Source organism: Phocoena phocoena, chromosome 2, assembly GCF_963924675.1.
Source record: "Phocoena phocoena chromosome 2, mPhoPho1.1, whole genome shotgun sequence".
NCBI lineage: Eukaryota > Metazoa > Chordata > Mammalia > Artiodactyla > Phocoenidae > Phocoena > Phocoena phocoena.
The window spans coordinates 39,885,689-39,897,799 of NC_089220.1; positions in this window are offsets into that span (position 1 = coordinate 39,885,689).

Sequence of the window (12,111 nt, forward strand, 5' to 3'; positions counted from 1 at the left end):
CATCTGGCCCCCCTCTGTAACACCAAGTGGCCCCGCTGGAAATTCCAACAGCGTAAGCTACAGTCACTCTGCCTGCCCGCTGTTGATTTTCCTCTCTCCTCAACTCCCGCAGGGTGGAATGTCAGCTGAGTGGCAGGGAGCCTGCTCACCAAGGGGTTGGATGATTGCTTTGGAAACCCATCCCTCTACTGGAATTTAATAAAAACCACCCATCAAACGCAGGGTGGGGGTGTTGGCTCTTTAAACGATGCTTTGCTTTAAGGAAAAAAATATTAATCTGTGCCAGTAAAAGAAAGAGGAGAAAGAATCTAGTTATTCAAAGAAGGAAGAAAAAATGTTTTTAATTTAGAACTTTACTAATTTCATTCCCCTGCTCAAAACTCTTTGATGGCTATCATTGCTGAGGGAATAAATTTCAAATGCTTTAGCCTGAGCTCTGCCCTCAGCTTTTTCTACCCAAACACTCATTACTCTCCTTCAATTATGTTTCTTCCATCAAGGTGATTGACTCAGAGAACATTTTCTGGGCCATTCCAGGTGTGTTCCCACACACAGCTTTTCCACGCTTCAGACCAGTGGTTCTCAACCTAGGACAATTTGCCTCTTAGGGCACATTCGGTAACATCTGGAGACCTTTTTGGTTGTCACAAGTGGGGAGGGGAGGGTTCTACTAGTATCGAGTTGGTAGAGTCCAAGGAAATTGCTAAACGTCCTACAATGCACAGGACAGCTTCCCACAACAAAGAGTGGTACAGCCCCAGATGTCAGTAGTGCTGAGGTTGGGAAACCGTGCTCAGGACCATGTCTGATGTCCTCCCACGCCCCACATCGAAATACTGCCCATTCATCAATGTCTGGACCTGCACTGTCCAACAGCGTAGCCACTTGTCACATGTGGCTACTGAACCCTGGGAATGTGACTAGTCCAAACTCAGCAAATACTCATCAGCTTTCGAAGAACGAACAAAGGAACGTTAAATGTTTCATTAATAATTTTCATATTGATTACATGTTGAAATGATAATATTTTTGGATCTTCTGGGTTAAAAAAATATACATTATTAATTTTACCTGTTTAATTTTGCTTTATTAATGTGGCTACTAGAAAATGTTAAATTTATGTGACTGAATATTATTTCTACTAGACCAGGGATTGGCAAACACTTTGTGTAAAGAGCGGGATAGAAATACTTTAGTCTTTGGAGACCACATATGGTCTGCCATGTACTTTCTCCTTCTGCTTGTCCTCCTACAGCTCCTCTTCCTCCTTCTCCAACCTTTCAAAACTATAAAAACCATTCTTAGCTTCGGGGCTGTATAAACAGGGCTTGGCCCTAGATTGAGCCTGTGGGCCACAGCTGGTAGACCCGTGGGGATCAATGAGCTACAGAAGCAGTCTTTCCCTCCTTCTCTTTCACAATAAACTTGGACTTCTCCACCTCATTCCTCCTATAATTCTGGTGGCTGCATCTCAGTCTTTTCTAAATCCATGCGTTCCTACAGAGCTGACACCATCTTTCCTGAACACAGATCCTCCAGAGAGACTGGCAGGATGCCTCACCCCAAACATGGTCGGAAGAGGGAGGCAGCTGAGCTGTGGCCAGTTCCAAAGATCTCCGTGACCTTCCATTTTCCTCTGCTCTACCTTGAGCTAGTGGTAGAACCTAACTCAGAGTGAGTGTGAGGACTGATGGAATAACAGACAAACAGAACCCTCAGAACTTCGTGTGAACACAGCTGTGCTTCTCATTGTTGCTCTTATTTTTATATGAGTAATTACTGTAATTATTAAAAATTAACCATTTATTGAGTTCTAGAGATGAGACAAATGTGAAAATGATTCCCGTTATTCTTCTTGTTGCTACAATTATGTTTTTAAAACCCAAGTGTTTGTGAATTGAATTATAAACTCTATAGATTTATGGTCTACTTCTTCTAAAAACCTGATTGTTTTTCCAGGGAGTTACACACACGCATGAATGTGTATATGTTGGCAGCTCAGAATTAACAGAGTATTTTTTTAGGTTCTGAATTCCTCTCAAATGGGAACGAAGTGTTCTCCTGACCCTTCCTACACTCCATATTACTGTCGACATCTGCAACTAATTGATGATCTATAAGTCAAAACTGTGACCAATGCAAAAAACCTTTAGCCAAGCCTGCCTGGGTTTGGCTGACCCCTCCTAATGTATTTCAGATTAAGACTAAAACCAGCCACCTTTTAACTGTTCAACTGAGGACTGAACAGTAGCAGTGAATATTTATCAAACATCAAATAATCACCTGATCAGATAACACGCTTACCAGTGAAAATCTAATTTAGAGCATTTTTAAAATTTCATCTGAATTTTTAAAACCCAGACCTTTTTGAAAGGTACATAGAAATATATTGTCAGCATGCAATTTGATGGATTAAAGTCACCCTTTAAGCCAAAAAATCAAATTATGACCATCTGAATGTCTTTGTAGTAAAGGAATGACACTTTAAGAAGCAACAGGAACGGGCAACATAGTATTTTTGGTAAAGAATTTGGGCCCTGAAATCAACAGACCTGAGTTTGTGTCCCGGTTCTGGCATTTTCTAGCTGGGTGATGCTGGGCAGGTTACTCAACCTCCCTGAGCCTCTGTCCTCATCTGTGAAAGGGGCACAATAGAAGCTTCCTTAGGGGAGTCATTTTGAGGATTAAACGTGATATATTTAAAGGGAAGTATCTATTTAAATGGCAAACTATGCGTTTCAAACATTAGGAACAAAAAGGCTACAAAATGTACCGTCTGAACAAGTAAGAATATCTTTTTTAAATTTAATTATATAAAGGTAATGGACTAGATAGACTCTTTGTGTGTTTACTAACTGGCCCACCCTGTGCTCTTTGGGAGAAGGGTTCAACAAATCTCTCTTCTACTCACATTGGCACCAACTACATAGAGTTGCCCATTTGAGAAGCAGCTTGGTGCAATCAACAACCACATTCCAACTGAGGGCTCCTACAGAGCTATTTGCTTTCTTGGCCCAGCATCTTAGTTCTGGGACCAGTCATCCCAGCTGCCACTCATGGCTACCTGTTGCCAAATTTCAGTTTCATTCTCTCTGGAAAATGATGGCTTATCTCTTTGAGATTTCCCCAGGGCAGAGCCAGCCTTTTCCGTCATACCAGCCTAACATACTCTCCAAATTTGGTAAAAACTACTCAGCTATTTCCACGAGATGTGGTAAAGTCAAACAAAGAAACAGAAACTTCATTCTAAAATAAAATTTTGTTCATTTTTGATCGACATAATGCAAAAGCGGACTTGAAATGATGGATATTTATGTATTTCTAAAGTATTCATAGCTTGAGAATGATGAGGAAACTTCAGGTTTTTTTCACTGCCATCTCCTGCATGTCTCAGGCTCTGGGGCAGGCATCTGTCTAACTGTAGACATTGCCTTCCACCTGAGCTGCTACTTCTTAGCATTGGACTGCTAGTCTATGAAACGAGGCGGCCTGACAGCCTGACATCTCTGCAGATACAGGCTCCCCAGAGGCAAGGATGCAGGCACAGTGGCCGTATTCTCTTCAAAGCGACGAGCTCCAGGGCCGGAAGTTTGGTGTGCATCAGCCGTCCTCCACCTGTGGGGTTCTGAACTGATTCAGAGCGCAGGTAAGTGCACCAACCACAGGTCCGCACCCAGGCCTCCAGGCCCCTCTGGCAGCTGCGCCACCTCCAACTGAGGCCACCAAGGAGCTCTGAACATGATCCTCTGAGGCCACACTTGGGAGGAAAGTCGTCCTCCTACACCTGAAGTCACTGACGGGCTGGGCCAGCCTCTCTTCCGTGATCAGGGCAGGATGCGTCCCTGGGGCAGTCAAGTAGCACTGGTGACCAGCACCCTCACCCCTCCACCAGCCCCAGCGCGCCCTGCGGCAGGGGCGGGAAACACAGCTACTGACCAAGTGCCTCCAAGGTGCTTAGGCAAGGGGCTCGCGATTTGCGTATATCATCTCATTTAATCCACAACAACAGAATCCTTGGAACTAGGCATTTTTCTCCCTATTTAACAGCTGGGGAAGTCGAAGTTCAAGAAGGTTAAACCATTTGCCTTCACTGGTCCTGCAGATCTTAAGTGGTTGAGTCCACCCCAAGGTTGACCAGTACATTCATACTCGGACGGCTACAACAGGCCAGGGCAAGGGGGGAGGGCTCTCAAAACTGTCCCTTGATGGCTGCCAGTGGCAGGATCACCGTGACTGGGTCTTTGTCCCAATGTGGAATGCACACATGCATACACACACACACACACACACACACACACACACACACACACACACACACACTATAGGGCGCCAGAGTAATATGGCTGTGAGGTTCTGCTCTGAGCTTCCTAACTCAGAGCACTGGAGTCCTCGGCTTGGCTTGAATTCCTTCTGAGCTGAGAGCTGGCCAGGCCTCAGAAACACAGGGCCGTCCATCACTCAAGTCTCAGGTTTGCTCCTTGGAGAGCCTGAGTTGACCACAACTGCCTTGGCACCGTTCCACTGTGAGCGAGTCACAAAACTGGCATTTAAGTCCGGAGCGGAAAAAACACCCCAAGCTTGTTCGTTTTTTTCTGACAGGTGCTGGAGCCCATGAAAGGTCAGATTCCAGCTCGCAGTCACATCCTGGCTTAGCCGGCTCCAGGCACACAAAGGCCCGTCTGTCTCACCCAAGCACGGGGAGTGGGGACCCAGGCCAAGGGCTTAACATGGCTGCCTGATGGCCCTCGCCTGTTGATCCGGCCCTTCACGGGCATGGGCCTAAATGAAGCATTGGGAAGCCCAGCTGCCGAGGACGTGTGAAGCAGGAGAAATGAAGAAGAATGCAGGCTTTTTTCTGATTTGTAATTGCAAGAGATATTAACCCCCCGGCAGCCCATGAATCCATAGCCCACATCCAGCCTGCTGTGGATCATTTGTAAAAGCCCTGGGACACTGCTATTTTAAGTTCAAAGCCTTGTGGGGCTGCAAAATTGAGTGAGACCTATCCCTCCAAGCCCAGCAAGGATGTTGGGAAATGAAGGAGTTTGTTCTCTTCCTTGCTGATGCACCAGGGATCGCTTGGCATTGCGGTGTTATTGGAACAGAGGGTGTGTGTCTAAATGCACGTAGCCTCGTGCTTTCAACCAGGAACATTTGTTTTTGCAGCCTTTATGAAAACATCTCCCAACTGACAATGGCTCCAAGGACCCACAGTCCTGGATTTTAAGTTCCTCGCCAGCAGCTGTAGGCCAAGGTTCTTTAACACGTCTAACTTCTTCAAAAGATGGTCACTTTACCAACTCTCCAGGCCTCTCTAGTCATGTGATTCCTTCCCCTCTCCCCCCACAACCTTCCCCATAACTTTACACCAAACTGTGATGCTGACAGGAAGCCAAAAGTCAGAGTGGCTACTGCACACCACCCCTGTAAAGGAACCTGGAAAATCTTGATCTTATAAGAACTTCGTTTGAAAGCTCCTGTCAAATAGCACGTTCATAGTACCAATAACATTCTTTTAACCAAGAAAAAAGAGAATAAAGCTGCTTACGGAATAAAAACCAGTTGTTTCGGGATAATTTTTCCCTCCTGGTTGAGAGAATCTCATCCTAACAAGAAACCTTCTCAGTAAAATAAGATGAAGGCTAGAAACTGGGGCCTTGCCTCTTGTCCTAACTGTGTCACAGAGTTATTCTGGGGCAAAATGTGTTCATACTCAGAAAGGGGGAGCCCCAGCTTTCAAATGGGGTGAACAGCAAGACACTAACTCCAGATCTCTTCCTTTGTCCAACCCTCCTCCCCATGTGTCCTTAATATCCCCCAAAGCCCTGTCCCTGCCACACTCGGTTAGTAAGCTTCCATCCCATACACTCAACCAACAGTTTGACTCAAAGAACGTCTGCTAGTAGCCTCTGTGAAAAGCTGAGGTGTCCTTGGGGCCTGCCCCACAGCCACTCTGTAACTGAGTCTCCCCATCTCTCATTGGGGAACAGAAATACTTACAACCCTAATAAGCTTATTGATGGTCACACCTACTATGTGCACACACTGTGCTAAGCTCTTTTCTGGCATGGTCATATGATTTCCCCACCACTCTATGAAGTAGGTATGATTCATCCCATTTTGTAGAAAAAGAGCCTGAGGCTCAGAGAGGCCCCCTGACATGGTGGAACCAGCGTACAAACCCACATAAAGCTGACACAAAAGACCGTGCTCTTAGCTACCATGCTGCAATGCCTCTCGTCCTAACTATAGCTCTTAAGAATAAATGATCCCCAGTAATCTTTTCAGAGAATAGTAGAAAATACTTTGGTCAAAATAATTATCAATTACTGGGCTCTCCGTGCATGCTGGGCACGGCTAGGAGCTTTGTGTAAATGTCTTATAACATTCCTGCAGGGTAGCTGACATGTCCCCTGTTTGATATGTCAATGGCTTGATGGACATGAGAGAGAGGGCAAAACCCTGAGCTTGATCCTAGAGTAAGAAGACCTTAGCAATGTAGCTGGACTGCATACAGTATAAATCTGGCGGCATTCAAACGACTTACTGCTCCGTCACTGTTATTTGTTATTATCAGAAGTAATAACTGGCATTTATTGAGATGGAATGCCACATGCTTTAGGGTTCCCTTCCTGGTGGGTTTGTGTTCCCGCTTTGGGGATGTCAGCATTCCAAAACTGTGATTCCCCAGACTGCCTGCGGCTCCACACTTACATGTGTGCGTGTGTGGGTGCCTGAATGTTTGCGCACACACCTGCTATGTGTGTCTGTCACACTGCAGGGAGCTTTTCCTCATTTAAACAGCCAATTAAAACCCACTTTGGCACTTAACGCATGTCACTGCTTCTCGGCACTCAGCTGCCTTCCCAGCAGGCCTTTAATTTGATAAAGAGCTTCTAATAATGACTAACAGAGGCCCAGTAAGTTAATTAAACCTTGTCCTTTATTTTGCTTTCAAGGTGTGCCCTCCTTGTAAAAGGCCCAGGGTCTGTGCTTGCAAATGACTTTAGACAATGTTCCATGCTTCAATGAGAAAAGTATGTCTGTCATGTCCTGGCAAGTTACACTTAAAGTCTCAATTTCAGCACCATGTCAGGCTTTCACTGAGGCCAGAAGCAGATGGAAAAAACCTCTGCACCCAGTTGTATGGAAGCCAGAGTTAGCAATGGAAGATGCATTTCCTCTGAGACTATAATGCTGAAAGATGACCTGGCTGTCATATCAAACTCCATTTATCCCATTTCTTTAAAGTAATCTGAGAGTCCAGATGGGTTGTATAAACAGAAGAGGAGGTTCCTGGGAGTTCGCTAGCTTAATGAAGCCCGTATGTTTGACTCATGTAATAAGTATTTAATCATGCTGATGAAATTCATTTAAACCTCAGCCACACACGCTGTTGCCGAAGCCCTGATAATGCCCTACATCGCTCGTGCTAGCAGTGCTGGAGCAAGATAGGTGAGACAGAAAGTTGGTGACATTTCACAAGTAAATGGGCCTTGGAGGGTAGCGCAGGGGAGAGATAACGAGCCATGAGAGGCTGACTTGGAGCTCCAGTGCCTCTGAGTCCTTGAAGTTCTGCTCTGCATTCACCCCTGGTGAGGCGCTAAAGGCTGAGTGAGAATTCACATGTCCTCTCTGCTAGATTCCTGAGTGCTCAGTGCAGAGAGGATACATCAGTGTGGAAGCTTTCTGCTGCTATAGTAACAGAGACCCCAGACCAAGGAGGATCAACAACCTGGAATTTTTTGGAATGAGTAGAACTAGAAGGCCTGATACACAGTGCCGTCAGACCTAGTTAATTCAGCAGTTTGATCACATCGCCAAGGACCCGAGTCCTTTCCCGGTCTCTGGTCTGCAATCCGTGATGTCAGCTGTCCTCAGGTCAGCTGCCTTCACAACCACAAGATGCCTGTCAGTACCGCACTGCAGTGGAATGTGAATTACTACAGTGGAATGAGAGAAGCCATCTCTTCCTTTATTGGTAAAGAAAACTTTCCTTAAAGTGCCCAGTCCCATCCCAGAATATTTTCTGGCCACAAGCCAATTACTACAGAGGGATGGAATCACCATGATTGACTTTGACCACTGGTCCCTGAGTGGCAATAGGGTAGCTCATACCAGCTTGCAAGAGCTGACAGCACACCCCTCCATTTGGTGACCTCCTGTTGGTAGCCTGAGACTGGCCGTGGTGGGCATACTTACGCCACAGGAATTGGCAAACACTACACACAGGGCTCTTTTTCCCTAAAGAGCCATCCTGAAGATAAACATCCAGCAAAAGAGATAAACTGCAAAACCGTGCCCATCCTGAAGGCTGAATGCCAGAACAAAACTGGGGTTCTTTTAGCTACAAAGAAAAATAAGGAGGTGGACTCAGAATAAGGATCAACAATATCTGTGTGAGAAGGGCTCAGCTGCTCACTCATTCTCTTTGGAAAACACAGCACTGGGGTCTAAGTAAGATTAAAACAACTCATGAATAGGAGACCCTATTTAAAAGAAAGTGACTTTTAAAATATCCTAAAAGAACCTGCCCAGGTAGGAAGCACTTGTTTTGTCAGTTGGCCTCATTTTCCTGCAGAAATTGAAAAGCTTCTCGAGGAAAGCTCTTGGTTTCCTTTTAGCTAAAATGGTTCCCTACACTTTATGTATTTCACAATCACCTAGGAGAATCTGCTACAACTGCAGGTTCCTGGGCGTTCTCCCTGGTAATCTGGTTCAGTGGCTCTGGTGTGGGGACCAGGAAGCTGCACCTTGAACAGCATTCTCCTCCACCCCTCAGTGATTCTAATGCAAGTTGTCTGAAAAGCATTTTCACGGGAAAAAAAAAAAATCTTCCCCTTGATGATCTAACTCAGAGTTTCGCAAACTGCAGCCCAAAAGCTGAGAAGGGTTTTTATAGTCTTAAATGATTTATAAAAATCAAAAGAAGAATAATACTGTTTTGTGATGTTAAAATAATGTGAAATTCACATTTCAGTGTCCACAATAAAAGTTTATTGGAACACAGCACCCATTGGTTTATGTGTTGTCTGTGGCTGCCCGCACGCTATAAAGGCAGCGCTGAGCAGTAATGACAGAGGTGATATGGCCCACAAAGCCTAAAATATCTACTATCTGGCCCTTTACAGGAAAAAGTTTGCCAACCCCTGGTCTAATCCGTTCCACTCAATGAAGAACCAATGGAATGGGAAAGACTTTATCAATTCCCTAGCAGAAGGGGTCCCAGCTGGTTAAGTATGAGCCACTGGACATATCAGAGCCTTGTGGCCTCGGAGTCAGCCTGCAGCCCCATTTCCTCTGGCTCAAGCACAGCTAGCAATGCCAGGTGTCTTTCCCTTTGACTGTTAAAGAGCCCTAGATGGTGTGGAAAGCAAGTAATGGTGTCTTTGTTGATAATATGCTCCACTTAATGCGAAACCAGTAACCATCACGGCATTACCCACGGGGCTTCTCCTCTACACACCATTCATTGTGCTTTCTCCTCTACCCGACCGTTGTGGTCGGGTCAGTAGGGAATGGATTCAAACACATACTATGATTGGTCTCTGTTCTCCTGGAGCTTACACTTTAGCTGGGAAGAAAATACAGAGAACCTCCAGGCAGGGCAAAAACAGCAGTGGTTCCATTTCAAGCTACAGGGCTTTTCTCAAGCAAAATCAGACATGTGTTCACCCATTAGCCATCGTAGCTCAGGGCCCTATGAAGTCAGTGGTGTCCGTGAGAGAGGAGCTCACAGAGGAGAGCTTCCAGGACTGCAGCCCTTGACTAGGGATTTTAGAAAGTTCCATTCCAAGAGTATTTGTTGACAGAGTATCTCTGATGAGTAGGACACAGAAAGTGAACTCAAGGGAGAAGGGAATTCAGAAGAGGGGGCAGAACAGGGATCAAGGAAGGAGGCACAGCGAAGGCAATATCTGAGAAGATCTTAAAGGGCACGACATAACAGCCTCAGGCAAAGGATGAAGAAGCAAGAAAGCATAGGATGGGTGAAAAGAATGATGCATCTCCTGGTGGGGTTGCACTGGGGTGCTGAGGCCGAGAAGGTAGGTCCAGTCGTAATAGGCCCTGAATGCCAGAGTCAGAAATTGGCACTTAATTTCACAGAAAGGAGGAACAAATCTATATATATAACATATACAGAAAGGGGCACAAATCACAGGTGAATTTTTCCAAAAGTGAGCACGTCCAGATAACCAGCACTTCTGTTCCCCAGAACACCCCAACCTGTGGGGAGTCCCCTCACCCTGGTACATAATTAATAACAACAGTGATCATTATGACTTACATCATATAGAAAGTTATGCTTTGCAAATCATATTTCCATGCATTAAGTCTCCAACATCATGTAATAGGTATTATTATTGCCCTTGTTTTACAAAGACGTAAAGCAATAAGATCGCATGAGTATCATGTAGAAGAATTTGGACTCTATCTACCCTTTGTATCCTCACCCCATTCATGGTGCAGTCATTAAAATGATGTTGTAGATATTGATTTACTCATAGAGAAATATGGTCAAAATATATTATGGAGTTTAATAGGCTTCCCCAAAGGGGAAGAGGAGGAGGAATAAATTAGGAGTATGGGATTAGCAGATACACACTACTATATATAAAATAGATAAACAACAAGGACTTACTGTATGGCACAGGGAACCATATTCAATATCTTGTAATAACCTATAATGGAAAAGAATCAAAAAAAGGAAAAAATATATTTAATATATATATGTATAACCAAATCACTTTGCTGTATACCTGAAATACCGTAAATCAACTATACTTCAACTGTTTAAAAAATAGGCTAAGAAGAACCATGTATCACTTACGGGAAAATATCACGGGGCCGTAGAATATTCTAGAGTCAGATCATCTGTGCTCAAACCCCACCTCTGACACTTCCTGGCTATGTGACCGCTACGAACTGAATATTTGTGTCCCAAATATTGTGCCTCAGGTTCAGATGTTGAGGCCCTAATCCTCGGTGCAGTACTATTTGGAGGTGAGGACTTCGGCAAGTAATTAGGGTTAGAGGAGGTCATGAGGGTGGGGGCCTCATGACGAGATTAATGCCCTTACAAAGCAAGAAAGAGACATGAGCTCTCTCCCCGCCTCCCCCTCTCTGTCTCCGTCTCTGTCTCCCTCTCCCTCTCCCTGCCATGTGAGGATATAGTAAGAAGGGAGCCATCTGCAAACTAGGAAGTAGGCTCTCACCAGACACCATATCTACCAGCACCTTAATCTCGGACTTCCCAACCTCCAGAACTATAAGAAATGAATGTTATTGTTTAAGCCATTCAGTGTAGGGTGTTTTGTTATAGCAGCTCAAGCAGAGTAAGACAATGACCTTGGGCGAGTCATGTAATTTCTGGAAACCTCATTTTTCCCATCTGCAAAATGAGTATAATAAGAATATGTGCTTCACGTGGCTACCAAGAGGACTCAATGAGAAAACCTGTGTGTGGTAGGCAGAATCATGGTGCCCCAAAGCTGTCCGTGTCCTTGGGAGTCTACTGTCAAGTCTTCGTCCCAGCCAAGTAAGTCCAGGAGGGGCTGAGAGATGTGTTCTGAGCCCCCCAGGAGCAGAAGAAACCGTAGCAGCTGGTGGCTGCCTTAGAATCATCCTGGGTATTGGAGGGGTAGGTGGTATTTCTGCTTTGTCCTAGCCTATAGCCTAGGAAATTTCTTTATCTGAACATCCTGGATTTAACTACTGTTTGGAATTTTGACTAACTTACCTAATGCTCCTCAAATACGTGAATTCCCCATAACCCTCGTGGAAGAACGTAGCATAATTTATTAAGCCCATGAGCATTGGAGTCATCTATAGAATTCCTGGCTCCCCCGATAACTGGTTGTGTGATCTTGGATAATTAACTAATTTCTCAGGAAGCTCAGTTTCCTCATCTGCAGAAGTTGGAAAATAAGGCATTCCTGACAGGTCGTTGAGAGGATTCAATGAGATGACGTGAAGCACTTAGCACATTACCTTAGAGAGGGTAAGCACTCCACAGTGGTAGCATACATTACTAATCACCCACAATATGCCATCATCCTGAGAGCAGGGACTCCTGAATCAAGCACTGTGGGCGCCGTTCCCACACCCCAC